Consider the following 24,560-nt stretch of genomic DNA (forward strand, 5'->3'; position numbering starts at 1 on the left):
TGACAAGACATCTTACCTTCATCTACATTACAAAAACCAACGCATTGTGGGCCCATTCATTATTTATGTAATCCTAGAGTTTTTCAGGTTAACAACAGCTACTGAACAGAAGCAACATTTTCTCAGATGGGGGCAGAGTCAACAGTGGTATTCCAAAGTCATTTTACCCTAACCCTCTGAAAGAGCTGTATTTATTTCTCAGGATTCCAAACTAATTTCAAAACCACCCCCAACACCTGTTCCTCACGACAAGCCCAGGAGAATCAGGAGAAGACAATGTTATCAAAACTTTGTTTCTCTGCTTTCTCTTTCAAGCCCTGGGACGCTCCAGCTCTAACATTGCAAAACATTTTAAGAACTTTGACAGCCATGCCAACTGTTTTATAAAACTAATTGCACATTCCTTCCATTTCCAGTTGCAAATACATTTACGCAAATTGATAGTCCCCCAAAGTGAAGCAACACATTTTAATGCAAAGGGACAAATAACCTATCGATTCAAAGAGCTACACAGAATATGTCACCGCGTCAGGTTATATACTTTTTAAATCATGTTATTATTTGCAACTTAGCCATTGTGATAAGAAATATAATGGCTAAAATTCTATGAAAAATTCTGATTCTCACTGATTTTGAGATACAAAAATATATTGTTAAGTTCAAAATCTCGTGAGTGGAAAACAAGAGGCTGGAATTTTATTTTTTCTTAAATGTTTATTTATTTATTTTGAGAGAGAGAGAGAGAGAGAGCACACACACACACACACACAAACATGAGCAGGGGACTGGCAGAGAGAGTGGGGGAGAGAGAATCCCAAGGAGGCTCTGTGGTGTCAGCCCAGAGCCTAATGTGGGACTCGATCTCACAAACCATGAGATCATGACCTGAGCTGAAATCAAAAGTCAGATGCTTAAATGACCGAACCACTCAGGCAGCCCAAGAGGCTGGAATTTTAGTTGCCTGATAAATAATCAGAAATCTGGGAACTGCACTCAAGGTTTTGGAGCATCAAGTAAGGTAAAAATATTCCTTTCTATGGACTTAGGATGGACAGGTAAGTCATGAAAATCTCACCAAATATCTGATGAGAGGTGAAACTGATTTCAAAGGGAGGAATGTGGCCAAAAGCAGGATAGAGAACCATGGACTTCCTTTTCTTTGAATTCAATATGGTAACTCCATTACTTATGTATTTTAATTTCAACACATTAAGCCTGTAAGAATAACAATTTCACATGTACAACGAATTGGAAAAAATTTACATTTACCTATTTGGGGCGAGGGGGTTATGAAAGGAACACCTGTACAGTTTTCAAAATCTAGAATCTCTACTATGCTGATTTATCTCCAACTATGAACACTTAACTTGCATAATGTCATTGTATTGGTATCTTACTATGCAATGTACTTCCAAATAATCAGAGGGATCCATCTTGGTTTCTTTTTTTTTATTTTAATGGGTTTTTCGGGGGGGGGGGGGTGTCAGAAAAATTGCATATGTAAAACAAAACTACCAGTTTCAGTCAGTCAACAAATATGTATTGAGTATATAAGGCCCGAGGAAGTAACAAATTTGAACTGTATAATTCGTATATGTGCTGCCGAAGCGAGCACTGAACTGTATAATTCGATTATTACAACATGGATGACGACATTGATAATAATCAGTAGACTAAAAACTGCATCCTCTTGACTCTTACAGGCAATTCACCCAAACTGAGATGCAATGGGACTAAAATAAACCACAAGAGAGTCCTGAGAAAGAACAAAGAGATCTAGGTTCCTTCTCTGGACTCTGTGACATAATTTGTTGTGCAATGTCAAACAAGTCGCTTTAACTTTTGCGAGCCTCAGTTCTCGCTTCTGTAAAACACTCTAGACATTTTCCAAGACATCTTCTAACTGCACAGTAATCACTGGAATAAATACGGCAACAATTATTTTAGGACAAGTTATTACCAGGAAGAGAATGAAAATGTTTTTGATGGTGGTCCAGGAATTTACACAGTGGCATTTTTAGAGTTCAAAATTTTTTTCATGGAACAAAGAAAAATTTTTTCTGGGAGAAAAATATTATTAAGTTGAAGGAGAAAGAAAGACATACAAGTTTGTTATTACATCATGTATTTGCTAGCTTCCTAAAGTCTGACGGATGCAGCGAGTAAATATTTGAAGGTAAGGGGAGGTAATATATTCTACTTTTCTAATCTAAAATATTATCCCAACTTTAACAAAGGTATATCCCAGCTCTGTCACGTGTATACTTTATTTTTTGATTATGTCTATCTTTTTAAAAAGATTTTTTTAATGTTTTTATTTTTCAGAGAGAGGGAGACAGAGCACGAGTGGGGGAGGGGCAGAGAGAGAAGGAGACACAGAATCCAAAGCAGGCTCCAGGCTCTGAGCTGTCAGCAGAGCGCCTGATGCAGGGCTCAAACTCACGAACTGCAAGATCATGACTTGAGCTGAAGTCAGACACTTAACCGACCAAGGCATTCAGGTGTCCCGATTATGTCTATCTTTAAACTACATTGTAAAAGAGACTTCCAAGTCCAGCTTCTGTGCCTGTGAGTAGGAACATCTTCTTCCATTTATTAAGATATGAAAATTAATCTCCAAACCTGAGCATATGTTTTTCTCTCTCTCATGCAGCACTCACATGCATACGGTGAGTAACAGAAAGAAAACATGAAAACTAAGTTAATTTAATTTTAGCATTTTTTAATAAGCAGAAATAATCATCATCCCCATCACAAGAATTAGGTGTTACAAGACTGGTGTAGTACAACTCCAGTGTTTACACAAATGTTAAATGAATAATTATCAGAACTATGGATATTTCGATGGTCATCCTCTCATTTGTCATCACTGAAGTTAAACAGATGAATTAATCTGCTCTGCATCTCAAGGACTTCTACCAAGACTTGCTGTGTTATATATATAAGGGCTGCACGGAGGCAAAGGCCTCATGGTTACCTTTCCAACAGCACACTCAAGACCTAGTCTCCACATTGGTACCCAGAGGTCCCATTTCTCAGTTCTGGCTTATTTTTCTACGGAGTCTGAATGAGATGACCTCTAGGGTTATCTGGATGCTAACTGTCACCTCCTTAAGTAACCATCTTTATAGACCTGGGATTATTGGGATCCCCCCTCTTTGCTCATTTTGACTTTGCTGGTGGTTACTAAATGGGCCAACGTATGAGAATGTTTTAAATAATTCAAGCTCAACTAACAGATGCCCCCTATAAATGGGTTAAATAAGTTTTTTAAACCGGCATAGTAATACACTACATAATGGTAATGTGACTGTGATGGAGACAGCAGATTAAAATGAAAGAGACAAGCCAACCAATCACTTTTCTTAAGGTGTGATCTGCCAATTATCTCAACCAACACAGATCCTAATATTATCATTCTAGGCCATATGTGTAATTCGCAGGCAAAAAATAAATCTTTTAACAAGTCTGTAAGAGCTGTTGGCACCCATTCATGCCAGCCTGCACTGACATCTTGAGAATTTCGTCTATTCCAAAAAATACATAATGAGGAGGGAGTCGAAGAGGTGGGAGAGAACCTAGCCATAAACGTGATTTAGTTATAGGTTCAAAGAAGATGTAACGATCCAAGCAATTCTTTTTAAATATGCTGATAGATAATAACAAAAATGCTGGCAGTGCTCGCCGCTCGTGAGCTGAAGAAGTATGTGGAGGTCCAGAACACTCTCGGTGTTCACTGTGCCCATCTGTCAGCCACACAGTCACCGAACAGAACGAGCAATTACCAAAGCCCTTTTCAGATATAATCTGTCAACCACATCTCCTCTTCCTGCCAAAAGAAATCAGAACTGAGGAATGCAAAAACAGACTGGCCTTATGGGACCAAGGAGGAGTTCATTTAAGATGAACCTGGAGGTGAAGAAAGGAAACAGGAAAATTAGACAACTGTTAGAAGCACTCACCAGAATGTATCTGAATTGAACGCTGGGCACCAAAGAAGCACGAAAGGAGAGAGGTGCCACTATGATATAAACCCTCTTCGCTCTACTGCACTTATTACAACTGTAAATTCAAGACATTGTCTACCCATTCCCAGAACTGGTTCCCTCTGGACAGGGAACATACTGAACTGACCCCTCTACAGCCATCCTATTCCCATCCCCTACTACCAAAACACGATTTTTAAATCAAGGCAAGTGTTTCAATTCTTGAGACATTTATTACATGTGCTCAACATCTAAAGTAGTATTGTAAGCTCTATGGCTCCATAATTTTAAGGTGAGGAGAGCTCTTTCAAAGTTAATGTTCTACTACAAAGCAAAAAAACTCCTGTCTACTTTGTGATCATGCCCATACTCGAGGTGAAACTAATTTGCACTGAAAAATGCACTGTACAGATGGGTCAGGATTAAGAGAGATATCATTAGGTATATATAACTCAGTGCAAGGTGATGAAAACTTGGACAAGGTGGTAGCAGTGAGATTAGGAGTCACAAGAGGTGAATCTAAATGAAAGAGGAAATGACGAGATATGAAAGTTCTAAGGGATCTAGTTCTAGAAAGATCTAGGGGACAAAAGAAATGTGGTACCTTCAAAAGTACATGTGATTGGACACATACTGATTTCCCCGGGGAATGGGGTGGGGGGGGGGGAATCAATTTAAAAGGTGATTTTTATTTTTTTTTTATGTTTCTTTATTTATTGGGGGGGGGGCGGAGAGAAAGAGAGAGAGAAAGAGAGAGCGAGAGAGCATGAGCGTGTGCAAATGGGGGAGGGACAGAGAGAGAGGGAGATACAGAATGTGAAGCAGGCTCCAGGCTCTGAGCTGTCAGCGCAGAGCCCGATGCGGGACCCAAACTCAGGAACCATGAGATCGTGACCTGAGCTGAAGTCGGACGCGTAACTGACTAAGCTACCCAGGTGTCCCACTTTAAAACTTTTTTAGCTAAGAATTAAGCCCACCTCTTTCTTTTCAACAAATGTATATAACCAGATATAATTATCTGATTATCGGTGAGCACTTCACTGATATAGGTAATATAAGAGCACACTAATTTTTATGGATAGTATCTATGTCATCATCTTTATTGTACTATTCCTTCCAAAAAGTTGGTTCTAAACCATTTGTCATCACCACTGAAGATAAAGGGCGATATTTTAACTCTTAAGAGGTTCCAAATCTTCACCAAATAGCATCTCTGCAGGTGATATCTTTTCAGATGCATTTGGGTGCAAAGGGCAGGGGCAAAGCTGTAATGAAAAAAAAATGAAGAAAAGGAGAGCAGCCAGCATGAGATCAAAGTACAACATTAACAAGAGTGAGGATATTTGCATTTCAGAGAAGCAATGGCTATGCTGACCATGAGCTTCATGTCTCATACAAGCAAAGAGCAGACACTTCAGGGTAAAGACACTTATCAGTGGCGGCATGTCAGCAGCCCTTTAGACAAACTGACTGACTGACTACACACACAGAGACCTGTTCTCTAGGAAAAATGTCCACCATACTTGGTAATAAAATCAGAGGAATCAGCAAGTATTTTTAGTGTCCATTAAGCAAGAGATACAACAACATAACTTAAAAAATGCCTACTCTCAAGGAGCTTACAATCTGGTTTAAAAGTTTATAATCTAGATTCAGTCTAATCTCTCCCTAAATATTTAAAGAAGTCTGTGTGTGTGTGTGTGTGTGTGTGTGTGTGTGTGTGTGTGTGTGTCTATCGGTATATGTATAAATATTTAAATGACATGTATGTATATAGATTTTACATACGTATACAGTGCATGTATAATCATAATATGGGACTACGTAGAATTATGTATGTGCGCACGCACACACACCCACACACACGCACACGCGCGCCTCTGATTCCATTCAAGATCCAGAGCCACGTCAGTGTACTATACACTTTCTACTTACTCCTGTCAGATACTGGTTATAAGTAACAATATGTAATTATCCAAACTACTAGTAAGAACAACTTATCAGAAATCTTACCTAATAACCAATGATATTAAGAAGTACTTTGAGGGCACAAAATGCTCTATACGTGCTAAATAATACCTGGAAATAACTGTAACATAACCGAAGGGATTTTAAATTTTTACGAGGCTGAAGAATCTCTCTTCGCAGCAGAAGTTACATCCCAACATCTTTACTTCATGCTCAACACAGGAACATGCAACTTTAGGGCTTGCAGCAAAACCCAAGGTTGGCAGTTAAGGACTCTGAGTCCATGAACTTCTGCAGGACTGCATACGGTGGGGCACATCACCACAAGCTTCCTGGGCCCCTGAATCCCCAGTGTTGGACTTGCCCTTGTAATTCCTCAGATGGACTCAAGTAGAAGAGCAGAGGTGAAGACCTGCCAGAGAGGAGGAGACCGAAGCACTACCTGTCGTGTCACCCATCTGGTCCTTCTTCCATTCTCAGAAGTAGCTCTATGGTTCTCTGGACTGGTGCCCAGAATACCTAAGTTCCTCCTTGTCTTTGTCAATAACCAGTCAACTGACTTCTCTAATATTCTTATCTTTAAATTTATTTATTTAATTTGAGCGAGTGAGCGAGAGAGAGAATATTCCAAGCAGTGTCTGCACTGCCAGTGAGGAGCCCCACGCAGGGACCAAACTCACGAACCGTGAGACCATGGCCCAAGCCGAAGTCTGACACTTAACTGACTGAACCACGCATGTGCCCCCCATCTCTAATATTCCATGGGAAGTTATGAGTATCACATACATCATAGACTAGTATTGGCTTTTTTTTTTTTTATTAATCAGAAACTTCAAAGTCAACAGTGTTAACTATATTCAAGATCTAACTATTCATATATTATTGTAGCTACATATGACTATACTCTTTTGTTTCAGAATTGGTACAGCTTCAGTTTATCTATCTATCTATCTATCTATCTATCTATCTATCTATCTATCTATGCTTTATCATATGGTCATATCCCTAAATATTACCTTAGAATCTGGCTAGGGCTTCCTGGTAAGTGGAAGGTGTCTAACTGAAAAATTTTAAATTAGATTCTTTCCCAGTCTGCTCCTTCCTGCCGGCACCCAGAAACCCTGCTGCCCCCCTCCATCTCAGGCTCACCCAGGGCAATGGTCCACGGTGTACCCCTTTCTCTTCACCTCAACATCTCCATCACCACTGGCCCTAGCTTAGAATTCAAGCTGCCTGACCCTCTCACACCTTTAAAAAAAAAAAAAATCATCTTTTGTTTTCTTCACAGCAAAATTCTTTAAGTTGATGTTCCGAGGCCCCATTCCCAGCTCCCAACTCCCATTCATCCCTAAACAGGCTTCTGCTCCCAGCAGCTACCTACAAAGCTCACCCCAAGGGCATCAGGGCCTTGTTTTCAGCCCTCTCCTATTGGAAGAAAATAAACAAATAAATAAATAAATAAATAAAGCCCTAAAACCAAACCAAACAAAAAAAACAAACAAACCCAAACTCCCCATTTTCATAGTGGGGGACGTGAGTTTATTAAATTGTTGAATTTCTAGAAGTTATGAGGAAGAGACTGAGTCATAAGCCTTAAGTCACTATAGATCATATTCAAATACCATTGTTCCTGGACTATCAATCAGAAATCAAAATCATGCTGTTTCAGCGAGATGACATTTAGAGATGTCCCAAAAGCTTCCCCAGAATCCTAGCAGCTCTTCAAATCAGTAACCTATCTTCCTTAAAGTTTACTATTTTATTTTACTAAAGTGATTTTTGTTATGCCAGAAGGAATTCCTTTCATGTACCTTTTTGTCTGTACTTCCTTTATTCTTCTACAACCTTTCAAATGCTATAGGGATTTTTCATATACGCACACAAAAACTATCAATGTTTTTGCTTATGTTGTTCAAAGGAAAACGATTATCCAAACAATTTGATTGTTTATTATTCTTGACTTATTGCTATTTTATATTGAGCAAAGCTTTTATAAATTTTTCCCTAACCTTATTGATTTTTCAGTTCCAGTCTTCTTTTCCAGGCAGGCTCATGTTTTAGCCTGTTCAATTATTCAGTGCTAGGATTCTGATTTACTGTTTGCAGTGCTACAAATCTGGAGGAAAAATTTAGACAGCCCTCTAGACGAGAATTTAGCCTGTAAATGTGCAGAACAAAAGAAAGCCGACTGGGAGGTTGTGTTAAAGTACCTCTGAACACAAACAAGTATAGCCATTCAAATAACGTCCTGGTTTCTTCAACATCCGCTGGCACTTAAATTCTCCTCTCATGAACACTACTGCCTTTTCCATTAGATTCTCTCAACCATCTTCTGGTTTATTTTCACCCAATGACTTGGCAAAACTGAAAATCTCCATATCTACTTTCTCAGTGAATTCTAATTTTTCATTATCCTTCCTCCTAAAGGATTCATTTTTACTAGCAATTTCCACTCGCACTAGCTCCCTCCTGTCTGATGACATTTGGTCTGTAGGGACCACCAAAGGGGCTTATCTGGTCACTCCAAGGGCTCACACTTGTCTCTCTTGTGAAGCGAGACATGTACTACATGACCTACAGACACAAGAAGCAATTACTCTCATCACTTTAATAATGTTCCTTAATTATTTATATATTTAAGTCGTATGTTCCAGAAACTGTAAAGGCAGAGTTCTTAAACAATTCTAAAGTCCAGCGTCTAGGAGGGGAAGGCTACCCAAGACGTTCAATAGGAGGATGACTGGAAGGCATGGAGATGCCAATACTTAAAAATCAGCGTCTCTAATCAGTTTCAAAATAAATTGTGGTTGAAAGCATTAGTTGTCATAGCGTTACTTCTTTTAAATGCCTGTATAGGGGCGCCTGGATGGCTCAGTCGGTTGAGCGTCCGACTTCAGCTCAGGTCGCGATCTCGCGGTCCGTGGGTTCGAGCCCCGCGTCGGGCTCCGGGCTGACGGCTCAGAGCCTGGAGCCTGCTTCCGATTCTGTGTCTCCCTCTCTCTCTGCCCCTCCCCCGCTCATGCTCTGTTTCTCTCTGTCTCAAAAATAAATAAACGTTAAAAAAAATTTTTTTTTAAGAAAAAATAAAAAAAAATAAATGCCTGTATAAAGGTGGCTCCTGTTGGGCAACTGTACTTTGGTTATTAACAAGCATACACCACCCTGAGCGGTGGGTTATGTTGATTTTAGCTGCTTGCTGCATCTTGTACCCAACCTCTAGCGGGAGTCAGTCACTTCCCTTTCCGTAACATCAAAGCCACACAGCAAAAAGATACTGAGGAATGGGAAAGAGTCCTGGTTTTACCACTTCCTACATGCGTGACCATGGATATATAACATCTCCGTACTCCGGCTTCATGCATGACATGGGCCGCCCTTCGCAAAGTATGGCGCAAATGCCATCTGCAACTGAGCGGATACTTCAAAATACAGATTCTTGGGGGGGACCTGGGTGGCTCAGTAGGTTAAGCATCTGACTCTTGGTTTCGACTCAGGTCATGACCTCATGGATTGTGGGCTCAAGCCCCCTCATCAGGCTCTGTGCTGACAGTGCCTGCTTGGGATTTTCTCTCCTCTCTCTCTCTCTCTCTGCCCCTCACTTGCTCTGTCTTCTCAAAATAAACAAACTTCAAAAAATGTTTAAACAATTTTTTTTTTTTTAATATATAGATTCTTAGGCCCAGATATCAGACCTGCCAAATCAGAACATCTCTGGGTTGGAGACCAGGAATCTCTATCTTCGCCAAGAATTACTTGGGGTACACTGAAATTGAAAACCAGTATGGCAAAGTAGCAACGCGTGCTGAGGAAAACCGGTGAAGCCCATCAGAAAACCTGACTGTTAATCACATCTCTGCCACCCAATCTGCCTTATCCCTTCAGGAAAAAACAAGAAACAAAAAACAAAAAAACAAAAACAACTTCTTTAGGTTTTACTCTCCAAAACTATAAAATAGTGTGACTAAACCAGGTGATCATTAGCTGCTAAGGCTGTACAACCTTAGATTCCCGAACCCCAGTCTAAAGACATGTGGCGGCCTTATTCCCCCATAGTACTAAAAGTCTGCAGAGGTTCTACGTACATGAGGACGTCAACATCTATACAGCGCCATATATCACATATTATATAGGACACCACTAAGCTGACTTATATATACTGTCAGATCTTTCCAGTTAATCCACAGAAGGCTTTCCTGCCCGCTCACAATTCAATGTCAGCAACACTGCCATCTTGGCACAGTTAGGCAACTATTTGATATTTTCTTGCATTTTTGGCGTTATCTTATCAAAATTAGTGGTGCACAGCAAACAAGTGTGCGTACTGCTGATAAGCACACAGGTCTCATAAATATGTTCCAGTTGAGACATAAATGTAAAATAGTAGGTGTGCAAAAGTATAGACTCTCTAGCAGTCACCACACATTCACTAAGAGAAGGCTGTAAACCTGAGGGTTTGAGTACAAAAGAATATTAATCTTCATGCATAAAATGCAAAAGATTGTGCCCCAAACTGAAGCATTATTAGGTACTTCATACTTCTTTTGGCTCTCTGAGAACAAAACTCAATGCTTTACCATATCTGTGTGTGTACCTATATACATACACATATACATGTATATGAACATATACATACATATACATACATATATATACATATATACACATATATACACATATATATACATACATATATACATATATATACATATATATACATATATTTGAAACATAATCTACTCCATATACATTTGGAGTTTATTCCCCCAGTACTGGGTCTTCTTCACTGTTTATTCTCGTAAAACAGTGGGTTAATAATGCATGCTTCACTGTAAAGTCACAATCTCTACTCCGCTTTGCAAACGGTTTGCTTCCTTTTGCAAATGACAGCAACTACCTGCTGGTACCTGACATCAAATTTCATTCACTTTTCTGAAAGTTACGTCAACTTACACATTTCATCTTATGTTCAAAACTTAAGCTGTTCCCTCATCATTCATGTCCTTTGGACATCATTGACGTCCCCTTCATTCAAGTCCTGTGGCGTGACGGAAAACTCTCCGCTTACTTTCTCTTCTTGTACCAAGTATTACACATTTCCCCACATGATTAAGCTTCTCTTCCTTCATCGCCTCACAACTTACTGTCACCTTTTTAGTTATCTGAACTCCTTCTTACTGATATATTGACCTTTAAAAAAGTTAAACCTTAGTTAATTATTCTTGGTTCTTTCTCAAAGGGAGTTCCAAATTCATAAAGTTGGTATGTTACTGTTCTTATAGTGCCATTTTCTCCCTCATCTTGAAAACTGGCTCTCTCAAATTTGTTTCCCTAGTTCTTTTTTTCTTTTTTTCTTTTCTTAGCTAAAAACTATATCACTAGGGATGCCAGGCTTATCAATGTGAATCATATCATTAATCTATTCATACCACACACTCAACATTCTTAGAATTCAGACTGTACCTGTTCTTCTATATCAATCTTTCAATGAGCACCTTATAAAATGAAATTGCTTTGAGACACTAATTGGTTCAAAAATTATTATGATCTGCATATTTCTTTATGAGTCCTGTCCCTTCTTATATGCAGAAAAAATTAAGCACTCTTTTCTTTGCATTCCCAAACATCTCTACCATTGAACTGATCACACTTGTTGTGTTATTATTTGTATAATTTGATTTGGAAATCCTATCAATCCTACTAAGCTATAAGGTACCCAGTAAGAGGGTGTGCAGCAAGGTTTCTTGCATATAAATGTACTCGATAAAAATTAGGTGACTTGGTGAGATCACAAATAAAGCAAAATCAAAGCAGAAGTCAAATGATTTTTCCATCATTTATATTTGGATAATTTCCATGTGGATTGAAAATTTGAATGTAAAAAAATTAAACATAAAAGTAATGAAAGAACTAATGAGAAAATTCCTCACATTATAACCTCAGCCAGTAGAACTCTTTTGTAATTGAGTCACAAAGAATCCATAGAAGAAAAGCTTGTTCTACTTAAGAGAATAAAAATCAAACATTTCTGATGGCAAAAACTATGGTAAGGAAAGTCAAAAGATCAATAGGAAAAAACTGGAAATTCATATCTCAAAGTGCTCACTTACCTGTTAATGAATCCCTACAAATCAACAAAAAAGGGGGAAAATGAGTTAATTAAAAATTATACAAAATAATATAAATAGGTCACACAAAAAGGAAATATAGAAAGTTCTTAAACATATGTTTGTGTGTGTGTGTGTGTGTATAGATAGATAGATAGATAGATAGATAGATAGATAAAGTTGAACCTGAGAAGAAAAATACAAATTCAAACTAAAACACGGTTTTCTGTTACATGTCAGAAAGGGAATGAGTCAAGAGCTTGGTAATATAGTGGATATTGACTGAATATCCATTATATGGATATGGATAAGAATGCAAAGAAATAGTTTCAACCTAGTTTGGTGAAACTATAAGCTGGCACAACCACCAGGGTGGTCAGTATGACAGTGTCCATTAAATCACAAATGTCATAACCAGTGGGGTCTGCACTTGATCTTAGCCAAAAGGCCGAGAGGCGATACCCAGTGGAGTCTGCAGACTCCTATATTCATACATTTATATTGCAGCTCTGCTTGTGATAAGAAAAAAATCAGAAACAAGTTGAATGCCCATGAACAGAGGAGCAGTTCTCTAACTTATGGTTTATCAGTTCAATGAAATGCTCTCACCATAAAAAGGAAAGAAGAAAGAAAACTCCATGACACATCCAATGAAAACAACCATGTTCAGAACAGTATTTCTAATGTGCTACCACCAATGTAAAGAAGGAATAAAGAATATAGACAAATATGCAAAAACTACCCCTGAAATGGTACTTAAGCAACTAAAGGTATCCGCTGTCTGTGGGAAAAATGGTAGAGTGGCTGGTCTACGGGGGTCGCAGGGAGATGTTTACCAGGCACACTTTTAAACTTTTGAATTCTGAATCATAAGGGCGTGTTACCTATTTACGTTGACTTTTTCAAAATAGTAAAATCGAAGGCTTTTTTTTAGGGCAGCATAGTGTATCAAAGTTTTAAAGAAAGAAAAAAAAGCCAAATGATTTTATTCTCACATCAGTACTTTTACGGAGTACACAAACACATGTGAAAACTTCCGTTTTTCTTCACATCCTACATGACTCCATAGAGCTGCCCAGATTTGTCATTTAAAATATTCTAAATCTTTAGTCCAATATTATTATATCCATAGAAACATAATTCTCCAGTATAACAAGATTACCTATGCGTAATCATAAAATCCTTTAAATCTAGTTTCTTGAAAGCATTTACAATGGCAGGCATCCTTCATTCTTTCCACAAACATTTACTGAGCACCTATTATGTGAAAGACCTTGTTGAAGGCACAAAGGATAAAAGAGAGAAGAAAACAAGCATGGTCCCTGCCCTGCTAGAGCTAATATTCTAGTGGGTAGAAGACCAAGTAATTGAGTTTCAACATGCACCTTTAGTCAATGCATACTGATCATGCATCACGAATAAACGATGTTTCTTGTTAAAAAAAAAAAAAACAAACTTAATTCAGAGGATTGATTTACAATGGTTTAAGAATTTACTCACTAGAAAGAACATTTGAGTGTTGTTAAATCCTAATCCTATTAACGTACATACGACGTGTTAAGTCATGCTGTATGTGTATTCTTCTCTATGACGCTCACAACCACCCTGTGAGATAGGTCCTATTATTGTTTCCACTAGACAGATGAAGAAACTGAGACAAAGATGGGTTAAATACTACCTGCCTCTACAGCTCATGAAATAACCACTCTCTTAACACTGCCTCTTGCGTGTCTCTCACTGCTGGTTTCTGACTTCCAGAGAGATTATAGATAAAGTACACAGGAGTTTCAAGTCTAGCCCTTGGCCCTCTTCACTCCAAACCCAAAATATAATTCCTGGCATTAGAAGGCTATAAATCTAAAATTCATGAAAATGTGGCTAAATTAAAATCATGCTAAAAAAATGGAATCTATTATCTTCACTTTCATTCAGGCCAATGCATTTGCATACCTTCATAAATGATACTGAACTCACGTTCTTGTAAAAAATTAAACCATTTGGGCACCCGGATGGCTCAGTCACTTACGCGTCCGACTTCAGCTCAGGTCATGATCTCACAGTTGGTGAGTTCGAGCCTCACATCGGGCTCTCTGCTGTCAGCACAGAGCCCACCCTGCCTTGGATCCTCTGTCAACCTTTCTCTCTGAAACCAAACCACCCCCCCCCCCCCAATAAACAAATCATGCCCAAAAGAGTAACTCAGCAGCAAATACAGATAGACAGAGTGGTTGGCGTCAAAGAGAGTGGTCTCAGTGTATAATTAATTCAATTCCTGGCAACCGTGCCTAAACAATTTTCTACCATCACCCAATTTTGCATTCATGTTGAAAGTGTGAGCAAGTATATTTGAACCACTATGTTTTAAGGCCCAATTTTGCAAGGTCTTCATCTAGCATTGGGTTTGTCTCATTTTTCTAACTGATGTCACTTAGTTTTACCAAATCCATTTCCATGAAAACACAGACAGGAAACACAGACCATGTATCAGACACCTCCCACTCAAACCACACATAACGAGGCTACAGCTGGTGCAGATTCAATTCAACTGTTAAGAGGTGTTTGGAGAAAGCGTTCTAACAGACAAGTGTACTTGTCTTTAGGTTCTTAAAAATAACTAGAGCATCCTAATTGTTCTCTATACAAGCAAACCCATCTGACCCAGGCAACAACAGAAAAGAGGAAATAAAGTGACATATAATGATGGGGAAGCAATGGAGAAATAAAACTGGAAACCTCACAGCCAATAGCAGCTGCATCTCAACGAAAGTCAACGCTTACAGATGTTCATGAGAGAGCTCATTTGCTAATTCTTTAGAAACATACACTTCTTGGGGCACTTGTGTGGCTCAATCAGATCATGACTTTGGCTCACATCATGATCTCACGGTTTGTGAGTTCAAGCCCCCCCTCCGCCCCCCCCCCCAGTTGGGCTCTCTGCTGTCAGCACGGTGCCCACTTAGGACCCTCTGTTTCCCTCTATCTCTGCCCCTCCCCCGTGTGCTCGCTCGTTCTCTCTCTCTCTCTCTCTCTCTCTCTCTCAAAAATAAGTATTTTTTAAAAAATGACCATCAGTGGCAGAGTTTGACAACCCACCAGTACACATCAAACCAATGCAATTTACCACTCAACCTCCCAAATGCTGACCACAAACAGTCCTCCTTGCCCTGAAACAGCCATTTGAATTTTTTTTTTAAGTGGCACTGAAATGACCACAATGATTTCATCCTCTTCCCATGACTTCATGAGTCACCAGCCTATCCCTGTAGGCCAGCACATTCCTAATAAGTCTATTATTAAAATTAATTAGTACTGAGTTTGGCCACAGGGGGGCTAGCAGCACAAAAATGTGATGACTAACCCAGGGACTAAAAATTAAAAGCTCTTATTAAGAGGCACAAGGATTAGTAAGGACACATTAAGATCCTTTTATTTTAGATTTCATAAGTAACAAGGTCCCAGTATGATACATGAGCCCCATAATGCATTAGTTGTCTCATTAGACACTACAATGACTCAATGCCCTCAATCCTTCTTTCAATTTGTTGCCTTAGTACAAAACAAGAATATTTCATCTGTGCTTATCTGAAACTAATTGCAATTTTCCAGCTCTTCACACGCTTGCAGAAAACAGCTATGGTTAAACTAAAGCTAATATTCTTCCTAGGTGAGAAAGAACTCTATTTGTCAGGGGTATGCCATAACTGCTGAAGCAATGAGACCTAATAAAAATGACAAGTCTGGAAGTGCCAGATGAATGGGATTTAGAGAACCACGCGAACCAGAAGCACAAGGCTGCAATTTCAGGAAGCAGAGGAACTGAGGAAAACAGAACCCGAGAGTCAGAGAGGCACCGTGAGGCTAATCCAGAGGTCAGGCATGGCCCAGGGAAACTTCTCTCGCTGCCTTCTCCTTGTCTGTCATGGCAGCAGAAACCAAACTCTGGGCCTGGGCAGCATGGAAGAGGACAGCAGAGCTGACAGAGAGCAAAAGCACCCTTCACAGAAGCTCAACTATTTTTTAGCAGTTAAAAGCAAACGAGCAAACCCGACTGGAGTCATCACTCCAACTCCTGGGCAACGGCCAAGGTAATTCCGTCTCAATGAGTCAAGGAATGGCATTTAAAACTGAGGGAAACCAAGTATAAATTATTCCTAGGATTTCCAGGGCTCTGTCCTGCACTGTACAGGTGGTAGCCAAGTAGAGAGAAAGGCTTCTTAGAAACCCCTTGGGGCGGGGGGGGGGAATGAAGACTTAATTAAGGGGTATTGAGAAATACTGGTGTAAGACGTTATCTCGATATCTCTATATCTCTACCTCGGGTACAAAACTGGGTTTGTACAATTTAAAATATTTCCAATGGTGATTTTCACCTTTTTTGCAAAGACAGGTAGTATTGAATGGCCATCCAAGGCAGATCCAACCTCACTTACCACAACAGAGGCTAAAATGCCGAAGCCTGGCTTTTGTCAACCTTACCTGCATAGAGGGATGGTCAAGTGAGCAGACATAATGTGAGATTATCTGAAAATGCGTTCCTTTTTCTTTATTTTTTTAAAGTTGATTTATTTTGAGAGAGAGAGTGAGAGAGCAGGAGAGGTGCGGAGAATCCCAAGCAGGTTCCACACTGTCTAGCGCAGAGCCCGATGTGGGGCTCGAACTCACAAAACATGAGATCATGACCTGAGCCGAAATCAAGAGTCAGACACTCAACGACTGAGCTACCCAGGTGCCTCAGAGCCTTCCTTTTTCTAACAAAGGGACAAACCGATGCATCCCATCCCTTACCCTCTTGCCTCAAACATGAATATAATGACTGCATTGCGGCAGCCATCTTGTGACCACCTGAGAAAAGCCAAAAGAACTGTACAGAATTAGCTCTGATTCCATTGCATCACTGAACCAACCGCCTATCTCCAGACTTTTTATGTGAATAATAAACTCCTACAATCATCAGGTTTCCTGTTATGTACAACTGATTGCATTCTGAACTGATACCAGTGCCATTTCTGTATCCTAAAATTCAACCCCTGTGCAAGGAAGATGCGACCCCATCATGTACGTCAATGTAAATAGTTATTTCCGAGTGGCAGGACTATAGGAAACCTTTATTTTCTTCCTTTACTTACATGTGTTCCTAAATTATAATTATTCCATGAAGCTTTATTTGGTTAAGGAGAAATCGCAAATATTCATTTGACACTAATACAGCCATGTAAGATACTTTAACATAAAGAGACAGGTTGAAAAAAAATGGAGTTATAGCATGATTCTAGAAAGTAAGTCTCAGAATAAGAAGCCAATTCTGAGCTTATATATCTATGTATTCAATATATTCCCATCAAAAAAGAGATGTGTAATAGAACCTGACATGCTAATTCTCAATTTCATCTGGAAGAACAAACACCAGCCAAAAATATTTTCTAAAGGATAAAAATAGAAAGTACTTGTCCTACTGGTTTCTAAGGACAACAGCACACCACACTGAACTGGAACAGGCACAGGCCAATAGCTAAATTATAATTTCTAGAGAGCCCAGAACCATACCCATGTACCTAAGCTACAGCAGGCAGGCACCGAAGGATGCCTTTTACTAGTCACTACACTTTTATCCCTGTGGTTCTGGTTGGGGCTGACCATGTTCTTGCATGACTTCATTTCTAGGATACCATGAAGGGTAGCTGACCCAAACTGAGATTTTTGCACTGAAGAGCAAAAGAATCAGTCTCTTTCTGGGCAGATGAAAAGCCCAGGAACCACTTACAAAAGGAGGGTCTACAGCAGGAAGTTAAGAATGAAACCAACTTGTAGACAGGAAGATGAGAAATGGAGAGAAAGAAAGAGAGAAAGCGGATGAAAACATGATGGCATCTGAGTCCCCAAGTCATAGCTGTTTTTCCAGGGAAGGGTTATTTTAAAAAGGTTAAAAACCAATAAGCTATAAAGGAAGAAATAGATAGAATTAATGACATAAATCCTTAAACTTTTGCATAATGATAGATATTGCACACAAGGTTTAAAAAATGAGCAACAAACTGAGAGAAAATAATTTTGTCGTATTTAATGAAAAAGGATATCCAGAATATATACAAGTAGAGAAGTAGAGAATATATCCAGAAGTAGAGAAAAACGGTCAAGAGATAAGAATCTGACAATTTGGGGAAAAAGGAAAATAGAAACACATACCAAATGCAAACCAAAGCTGAGGGTAATTGGCTGAACTGCTTAAAATCAGATACACATTTTATATAATTACTGCGTATTATCATACATTTCTCCTCATGAGCCCTTCAGGCTTAAAATAGCAGAGAGGGCTAACATGGCCAGTCTTAGGGGATCCCGGAGGCACCCTAGCTGGGTACAGAATTTCATTCTTCCAGCCCTCATACATCTCTTAGAGGCCACCACCAGGAGCATTCTCCTTCTGAGCAGCTGAAAGTTTAGCAGATGACAGGAACAAGTAGCAACAGCGTTAACTCTCAGACATCTTAAATGATCAGGATCCCATTACATACAATTTCCATCTTTTCTCTCTTCAGTGAATACATACATCTATGTCCATGGGGACTATCAGAAAAACATAAAACATTAACTCCTTTAAAACTGAAAAAAGAGAATAGGAAAGAGATTTAAAGAATACATGTAACATTTGTTTGTAGTTTCCAAAATTATTGTCCTACCATTAAAAGCAGGGAGGTGTCAGCTTAAACACATTTTTCCCATTAAGTAGTCAATATCTACCCACCCACCCCAAAATACCTCAGGTATTTTATGAACTTAAAAGAAACGACTGTTCATACATCTAATTGAAGACATTGATTATTATGAAGTTACAACTAAAACCTGAAATACAAAATATGCAATAACTCTTAATTTTAAGTTATACCTGAACTCTCAGAAGCCACAATTCTAACTAACACTTTTATTAGATTTCCCTTTTACACATTTCCTGGGAACCACATTTATAACAGATTCCAGGACAAAAATGTTTTTACTAAAAAAAGAAAGAAGAGAACCAAAATGTCAGCTAACATTTCCTTTCAGGAAGCATCTTACCGTGGGTGTTATAACAGGCATATTTCGGCTTTGATCAAGGAATAAAAAGCAGATGAATTAACAAACATATGACATAGGTCAGAAACAACGCGTGAGGGGAAAACACTTACCATACTAATTTCCCATGCGTGCGCTCTTTTAAGTACAATGAAAAATGGACTGCTGGATTTGAGCAGTTAGTATCAGGAGAATTTTCTTTACTATTCACATCTTGACAGGTTCTAACGGTACAAATCTAGTAACTATTTATTTAAAGTAAAATTCTAGGGGCGCCTGGGTGGCGCAGTCGGTTAAGCGTCCGACTTCAGCTCAGGTCACGATCTCGCGATCCGTGAGTTCGAGCCCCGCGTCGGGCTCTGGGCCGACGGCTGGGAGCCTGGAGCCTGCTTCCGATTCTGTGTCTCTCTCTCTGCCCTTCCCCCGTTCATGCTCTGTCTCTCTCTGTCCCAAAAATAAATGAAAAACGTTGAAAAAAAAAATTTTTTTTTAATAAAATAAATAAAATAAAGTAAAATTCTAACTTTTTTTATAAGCTCGTGAAAAATGGAAAGCTTTATTTTAAAACTGAATCACGAGCACTGGACTCATGAAATCCGTAGGCCATTTATAGAATGCATATGGCATGTATCAATTAACTGACAGAGAATCAATATGCAACTTAGGATTTTTGTGTTTGCTGGACTCGGGAAGGAGGAGAGGAGGCCAGGTGGTACTTAAAAGAGTGTGATACCTACAGCGTTCGAAGAAAAAGGAGTTGAAGAAAAGCCGTATAATTTAGTTGAAGGGATGAGTGTGTGTCTCCGTGGTCAAACACCCCAGTCACCTGCTCTAGGTCAGCTGCTGTTTTCTGAAGAGCTCAGTGGCCAGGATGCTGCTGGGGCTGCTGAGGTGAGAGGCACTCAGATTCCAAAGAAAGCCCACCCTCTACCGAACCATGTAATGTCTCCGACTTAACTCCGTTCATACTCACTCATTGCGGAAACACGTGGGAACAGAAAGGATCAACGAAAGACCTGGGCAGGAAACCCAACCCTGGCCTTGGATACGGGGAAGGTTCCCTGGCTTGCTTGGCTTCCTCTCTTTTCACTTCTACTTCACTGTGGATTATCCAGAGACAAAGTCCTTAGTCCTCCGCTCTTGAAAATACCTACGGCTTCAGCATTTCATTCATCATTTCCACTGATACCCACCCAAACCACTCCATTGGTGTCTCCTTTTCCTCACACCCAGCCCCATGATCCTTCCTAAAGTGGTTAATTCTCCTCAGACCCGCTTTGTAGGTCTCCAGCATCTAAGCCTAAGTGCCCATCTTAAATGCCAAAATTCATCCTTTACATGGTATTTATTTTGTTTCTTTAAAAAGCTGATATGGCACATTCCATCGACGATAAAGTTGGAACCTGACTACTCTCTTACCGGTCAGGGTGGGAGTCATGAATTTGGCGGTGACACAGGGACAGAAGATGGAGGGGAACAATAAGGAACTGGACACTAAAATCAAGTTCATCTTAACAAAATGAGATGGAAAAAGTAGGGCAAGAAATCTCTTCTCAAAATAAGAAGAATTAACTCTAGATATGTATGGAAATTCCATTCAGGATAAGAATCAGCGACAGGAAACAGCCAGAAGGGACTATTTGTACTGAAATACAAGCCATTAACTTGAGCCAAGCTAACAGCAAATGACTGCACTGGCAACTGCTGGCTGCAGATAATTAGTTTAGAACCTATTTTAACATGAATATTTTATCATGCGGCACAAAACTCGTTATGGAGAAGAATTAGAGAGCCAGGACGTCTGAAAGCTCTGGAGAGGTGATCCGTCAGCTCCCAATAAAGAGCCTTCTAGGAGAAAGCAGGCTTAGTGATTCAGCAAGACTGGATTTCATTAAAGTTACAGCAATCCATTAGGAACATTCTGGCGATGGAGAGTACTGGTACCAAGCTACCCTGCAAGAGCATCACTATGGGCACCAAGTGACAGGAAAAATGAAGTCCGTGAAAAGCTACCTCGGGTGTAACAATTTTCTCAGTGAGGTACACATCCTGTTTCTGTCAGCAGCAACCTAATTTGCCTGGCCAATTCTTTCATAAGAGCCTAGCTACCTTATATGTTTACGTATATAAAAGGTGAGACATTCAACATTTTGAAAATTAAAAAAACTGCATTTTGCCAGCTATGTAGAAGTGTCATGCCATTATTTTTACTTCAAAAACAGTTGCGTATAGAGTGTGCGTGATCATAGTTAACAACCACTGGTAACAGTCTTCTGTGCATTATCTATTTAATCCTCAGAATTTACCCTATGATATAGGTGACCACTGTTGTCCTTGTTTTGGAGATGACAAAATACCAATGTGATGTCAAGTATTTGTCTAAAGTCATGAAGCTGAAGGAACAAAGAGCAGTCTGGGGCACCTGGGTGGCTCGGTACCCTGAGCGTCTGACTCTTGATTTCATGATCCCGGGGTCATGAGCCCGGTGTCAGGTCCCATGCTAAGCACGGAGCCCGCTTAGGATTTTCTCTCTCCCTTTGTCCCTCACCCTCTCTCCCCTGCTTGCCCTCTCTCTCTCTAAAATAAAAATATACATACATACATATATCTGGCAGTCTGATTCTAAAGCCTGTGTTCTAGGTGTATTTCATGGGACCTTAGGGCTTCTGAATATAAAGCTGTTTCATAGAAAAAATTAATGTCTGTAAATTTCATTGTAAAAATAAAATAAAAATAGGGGCATGTAGGTATTGCTCAAAAAAGAAAACTCTAGTGAGGAAATAAATACACCTAAAAATAAATTGTAGGCATCTTTGAGGGTGAGACGTGAAATGTCTTTCCTGGGAAAAGAGTTAGCACATAGCTAATGTGCTACCATCTTGTCAACCACTGCACAGTCAGTGGCCGGCAAAGAAAAAAGGTGTTTTGATCACTGCCATTTTGGGGTGCCTGGGTGGCTCAGTCGGTTGAGCGTCCGACCTCGGCTCAGGCCGCGATCTCGCGGTCCGTGAGTTCGAGCCCCGCGTCGGGCGCTGTGATGATGGCTCGGGGCCTGGGGCCTGCTTCCGATCCTGTGTCTCCTCTCTCTGTCCCTCCCCCACTTGTGCTCTCTTTCTGCCTCTAAAAAAAAAAAAAAAAAAAAAAAAAAAAAAATGTAATCATTGCTACTTTTTCAATCTATCCAGACACTTTACTCTCTGCAAAGAACAGGCAAATCTCCACAGCTCCCTAAGCTGATGGAGACTCGATAAATATTTGTTCATTGTTATTTAGATAAATAACTTGCCCAGGCCATTCTGTGTTACAGGAATTAATCCATACCCAGGGGCATTACAAGCTAGATTCAACTTTCCAATAACTTCTAATCCACTGCTTTCCCAAATATTTTCCATCCATAGCAACGTTTTAGAGGTTTCTATATATTTTACGCATACTGCTATACATAAGGGGAGCTAGAAGATGGAGAATCTTATGCTTGCTAATCTGTCACTTTTTAATTGAAGTATAATTAACATACAGCGTTACACTGCTTTCAGGTGTATAAGGATTCAGCAATTCTATACATTTCTCAGTGCTCATCAAGGTTAAGTGTACTCTTAATTCCCTTTATTTACCCATTTCCCTACCACCTCCCCTCTGGCAACCACCAGTTTGCTCTCAGTTAACCCATCTTTTGATTCTATAAACATTTATTGCTTGTAAGTTGCAAGGCACAAGGTGCTAAAAAAATTAGTAAGACAGGATTCTTGCCCATAAGGATCTCACAGTCAAGTTGGGGAGACAAATGTATAAATAAAAAATTGTAATACAATGTGACGATTATTAATATATAAGGAACTACTGAAATAGGAAAGAGAAGACATTAGACTCTAAGAGGTCAGGTAGGGCTCTATGGATGAAAACTGACACACAGAATGATAGGCAGACCCGGGACAAGAGCAGATTCAAGTACATTAAGAAAGAAAAAATGACAATGGAGACCAAGTCTAAAACCTGAAATATGCTCTGTGATTAGAATCCTGATGTATGGTAATTTTATTAGAGAAAAGTCAGTTTGGTTGTATTTTGAAGCACACATCAGGCAGAGTGGCTAGATACTAACCTAGCACCAGATGAAGGCTGAAGGACAGAAGCAATGAACTTCTCTACCAGAGATCAACTTATTTTGATATTGACAAAAATTATAACATTTCTATTTTTGGAGCAGCAAGCTTAGGAACCTAGAATTTAAACATATTTCAAGATTCTTCTTGCCCAAACCTTATTAACAATAAAGACTTCTAGAGAATAGTATTTCATCACCAAACGCTAAAGCTTAAAGTTTGATCAACCTATGGTAATACAGTCTATAAAATTTTATAGCTTTAAGGAATTGGCCTGGGCTGCATTCCTACAGATATTAACATGGAATAAGTATGACCTGAGAGAAGCTGACATTCAAATATCTCAATTTATGTAACAGGTAACCCGAAATTTTTCAATGTACAATTGAATTTTCAATTTCAAGATAGCTTACTTCTGCATTCCTCTAAACAGCACATTTCCCAAGGAATTTACATTGTAAGATTTAAAATTTGTATTACTTCATTTTATAAAATAGGAATATTTATAGATCTACATAACATCTATTTACTAGGTAAAACAAAGTTTAAGCACCATAGAATAGACATGGGTGGTAGCACGAGGCACTGGTGACATGCTACCATCGAGTTAAAAACCTACCACAACTTCAGATTTTCCAACAGCAAAATAAACCCTGTGATCACCTCTCACCATGCTGGGAACATGGAAAATCTAACTGGGTCATACTGACTTGCCCTGGTCGTCATCCCTTATTCCTGGCTCCCCTTATCTACTCCATTTCTATTAAAGAAAATTTGGGTCTGGTAGAGTCCGGAAGATACTTAAAGGCCAAAAATCATATTTGAGATGGACTTTGGAAGACAGACTTTATTGAGTGAGTACAAATTGGGTTTAAATTGAGAAAGGGTTCAAAGTAGAACTAACTAACAGCACGTGCAAAGGCACCAGGGGTGGTAAGTATAAAGAGCCGGAATGTTCAGGGAATGCAAAGAGAGGAAGAAGTACAAAAAGAAAGCAGCAACTGGAAGAGTAGACAGGTGGCATATTGAAGTCTTGAAAAGGAAAGCAACATGTTTATAATATTATTTGAAGACCACTCAACGCAGTCCATAAAAGCAGAGGGAATTTCTTTAATAGAAGACAGATGTAGTCCAAGTGCGAGGCAGCAAAAGGCCTGAATCAACTGGGGCCATGGGAATGGGAAAATATGAATTAGAGACATACTGTGATTTAATAATACCTTTTACATGTATATCATACTTTATAAAAACCACTTTTTATCCATTATATTTGATTCTCATGATAATCCTGTAAAGTTAAGTAGGATATAGAATACTGTCTGTACCTTATCAATAATGACTCCGTGCCT

At 39.3% G+C, this 24,560-nt stretch overlaps 1 protein-coding gene and 1 pseudogene across 4 annotated transcripts in view; both read right to left on the reverse strand.

Moving 5' to 3' along the window:
- Window positions 1–24,560, reverse strand: part of EXOC4 (exocyst complex component 4) — a 761,449-nt gene that overhangs the window by 464,725 nt on the left and 272,164 nt on the right. The window lies entirely within an intron of this gene.
- On the reverse strand, window positions 12,377–12,518 carry LOC131511281 (U2 spliceosomal RNA; annotated as a pseudogene).

The sequence above is a fragment of the Neofelis nebulosa genome, chromosome 4 (genome assembly GCF_028018385.1).
Source record: "Neofelis nebulosa isolate mNeoNeb1 chromosome 4, mNeoNeb1.pri, whole genome shotgun sequence".
NCBI classification, from domain to species: Eukaryota; Metazoa; Chordata; class Mammalia; order Carnivora; family Felidae; genus Neofelis; species Neofelis nebulosa.